A 4224-nucleotide genomic window follows, 5' to 3' on the forward strand; every position below is an offset into this window, starting at 1 on the left:
AAAAATGACTCTTACTGTGTCTGCTAAGAAACCACAGGCTGCCTCAGCGAAAGAACTCTGTCCATGGTGCTGGAATGAGAGAGCCATAGTGAACCACTTCTATTACGTACATGAAAGTAATTGAAGCACAGCTTTAGGGGAAACCTTTTGTCGCTGATTGAAAGAGTAATTTCAGAAACTGCAGTTATTACAGTAAATCACATGCAGGCGAAAATTCAGCTTGTTTCTTTTTTCTAAAAAGGCTTTCATTTCTGTTGTATTTTCCCAGCAGACATTTCACAGTATAGCTGAGGTTAATGAATGACTTAAATGGAACATAGACGTCCATAATGTTATTAATTGTGCCTGTTATCTTCCCTATAAAGTCAAAGGTCTTTGTTCAAAACAAAAGTGATAGAAACATATTTTTCATATCAATGTGGACTAACTTATAATAATCTTTTACTTATCAAGCTGAGATTTCTGAGGATACATGACACACTATTTTTGTGCTTAGGTTCTTTAAACTTCAATCTGGCCTGCTGATTATCATGAGTGCCACATTAGCAGTAGCTATTGACGGTTTCACAGTGCTGCTGACAGACCTAACCATTGTTTCCACTTCAGAAAATACTGATCTCCAAAAGTAGGAAGTTTCTCTTCCCCAAACAAACAAACAAACAAACAAACAAACAAACAAACAAACAAACAAACAAACAAACAAACTCTTACCTTCTCCTCCTGAAGTTCTCTATCTGCTATTGTCTGAAGAAATCTGTAATGTCTTGCTTAAGGTAAGGTAATTGTTTTGTGTCTGACATTGTGTTGTTCAGCTCCCTTCAGCTTCTTTAAATCAACATTACATAACTGATGAGTCGATCTATGGGGACTAAGGATTAGAACTCTTTGTTCCTAATGTTGCAAAAAGAAAAACTAAACCAAATCTGATGAGAAAAAAAGTAAGAAGAAATAGGTCACTTAACTTTGTATACCATCACGATGCTCAGAGACTCATGCTGTACCATTTCTTATCATGTGTAATACTTAGTTTCATATCAAATCCTTTCTGATGTGACACTCACCTCTTTTGTCATGATTGGTAACACCATGTTCCCACAATTTAAAAAATCCCCCTGTATTCAGCTGAGTGAACTGGGTGAGAGAGTTTATTGATCAATCAAGAAAAATTATGCCCTTCAGGTTGAAATAATTGCTTTAATCACAAATCATAAGGCTTAAGAGGCCCTTTGTCCTCATCTGGTTCATCATGAGTAATAGGTTGCCTGCTTCAGTGTTTACGAGTGTATGTTACAATGAAGTATCTGCACCTGTTAGGCTTCCATAAAGCTTTACAAGCGCCCATTCATCTGCAATCTGGCAAAAATGCCAAACTTGTCAAAGCAGAAATCTGCTGATAAACAATCCTGAGGCTACCAGTGGTCAAATGTGCCACAGCTGTTCTCCAAGAATGTGCAGTGTAACAATAGCCTAGCGTCTCAGCCACACACACACACACACACACACACACACACCCGCACAAACTGTATGCAGCCAGCTGTGGCCGGAGATTTACCATGGGGGGGTGGGTGTTTTCCAACAAGACTGTACTGTATCATGCTAAGTCAAGCGGATCCTACAGTTTAAAACATGAAATAACCCTTTCAGCAGAACGAGTGTGTGTTTTACCCTCTACTGTTTACCGCCAGGGCACAGGATCCTGTTTTTTTTACGTGGGCTCAGACAGCTGGCTATCCTCTTTATATCAACATCCGAACAACTTCATAACAATCCATACTGTGCAATGTTGCATAACACAGTATAGAGCAAAGTGCAAAGGCTTTCTTTGCGAGGGGGTAATTGTTGACTGTGAAGGAACTACCACTGTTAGGCCGTCACTCCCTTCCGTTATTGGCTTGAAATTACCTCCATCATGCTCTCATCATCGCTGTGGTGCTCTTCTAAGGATAGTGCTTCATTTTATGGTTAGTTTTTCAATTATATAATTTTCACTCCGAGATAACAACCAGAAACACAATGCCCTGGAAGTTTACCACTTTACTTTGCACATTGGCTCAAGGACTTGTTGTCTACTGTACAAATGGGAAGACTTCTGCCACGCAAACCCATTACTCAGAAAAGATGCAAGAGTATTTGAGGACTTTTCTTGGCACAATGTCATACAACTCAGCATTCAGGGAATCTTACCTAAGCGAAAGCCCCAATAGTCAACTCCACAGTATCACCTTGATATTGTGATGGGCCTTATAGTTTCAAAACTATTCTAATATATGATATTCAACATGTTGCCCATACAATGATCTGAATATAAATAATGTGTACAAGATATAATCGTTGGCTCGCATATAATTATGCATTGTCATGCTGTAGGTGGCTCATTGTAATCATTACACACTCAGTCTGCTCATCATAGTTATTTAATCACATCTTCTTTATTTGCTTGTGTGGTCTGTATGGTTGATTGCTATTGCAAAACAGTTGAAATGCTCTATTTAAAACTGATCATAAAACAATCATAAAACATGATTCAAAAGGCCAAAGCCGAAACCTTATCAATTTATTTATCTGTGACATTTACGAAATGATATGATAGTTAGGAGATAAACTTTTGAACCAGCAACTCCAAATTGCTCTGCTGCTTTGTTTATACATCCCAAACACAAGCCAAAATAATACATCAAACACTCTCAAGGAAAAACATTTTATTGCTTTTTGGGTTTTCCCTGGATCAAAATGTTTCCCTGTGAGGCTGTTGTTACTGTATGTCCATAAAAAAATAAAATGATCCAGGTTACGGTCCAATAAATCCTTGGCCTATAACTAGAAATAGCCTCAAGATCTTTTAATTGCACCAGTAGTTCCACAGTGGTTTTTATGATGAAGTAAAACTCACATGGAGTACATGCTTTTTTTAGGAGATGCTTCATTGTAGAACCATTCTCTCACTGTAACTGGCCAGTAGATGGCCTCTGGTTACCATACACACAGGTTAGAAAAACTCTCTCTAATATAATGTTGTATGATATGGGAGCAACGTCCAGATTTAGAGAAAAATGATGATGATGATGTGATGATGATGATGATGATGATGATGATGATGATGATGATGATGATATGATGATGATGATGATGGCATCAGACATTTAACATTTGTTGATTAGATATACACATTTAAGGAACTGCCATAATGTTTGTAGATATACTAAGTGATTTATGAATCATATACTGTAGCCTATGTGATTACACATGTGACAAATCCAGGGATTTTGCTCAACTGTTAAGTGTTATGTTACAACAAAAAATACGCAGGATAGTAGTCTAATGTAATAGGCTGGCAATAAATACATACATTATTATTCAACCACTTAGAAAGTCACATCATTGACAAGTAGTATAAAAACAGTGTATAGAAACACATGAGTAAAAGTCCAATGTTCAAACATTTACTTATTTAAAAGCATATGTCTTAGTATGAAAATGTACTTTCAATACCAAACAAAATGTATGCAAAAATGTATTTGTTTTGTGATTCTGAAGTTGGTAAAACTCGAGTTTTCTAATAAACGTAGCTCAATGATAAGTGAACTCTGAAATGTGGTCAAGTCAAAATTATACAAAGGCCCTAATAATATGAAATAGGAATTTGGCTACCACTTAATAACAGGTAAAATAGGAGGTCCCCTTACAGTAGTTAACATTAAAATACTATTTTTGTTTTTGCTGACGATTGCTTAAGAAAAAAGCTGAATTCTCTTTTTTTTTAATAAAAATAATCCATATTAATATATTATGAGTTTTTTGTGTGTTTTTGTACAAAACATTTGACAACAAAATCAAATAAAGATTTAGCAGACATTGTAGGTTTATCAGAAACCAAATATATTTGTTGTGTAGTTGGAACTATTTTTATCCTATAATAAACGATTGGTACATAAAGTGATAAGGGGTCAGTTAATGATATGTTAGACTGTCCAACTCCCCATCGTTGTGAACGGTGTGGTGTTCCTTTCTAACATGGGGAGTTGGACAATATAACGGAATGCTCCTCCACCCACCTTCCCCTCCCCACCCCAGATCAATGCGATGCAATGCCTGGTGGGTAGTGAAGTCTTCCCAACACAAAGAAGAGCCGCGTTAGCGACGCCCACAGAGGAGCTGCAGCTTCCTCAGAGAACTACCGGTACCAGGATGCTCAGCAAGGGATGGTTTCCGGTAAGTGCGCAAAAT

Source organism: Eleginops maclovinus, chromosome 3 (genome assembly GCF_036324505.1).
Source record: "Eleginops maclovinus isolate JMC-PN-2008 ecotype Puerto Natales chromosome 3, JC_Emac_rtc_rv5, whole genome shotgun sequence".
Taxonomy (NCBI): domain Eukaryota; kingdom Metazoa; phylum Chordata; class Actinopteri; order Perciformes; family Eleginopidae; genus Eleginops; species Eleginops maclovinus.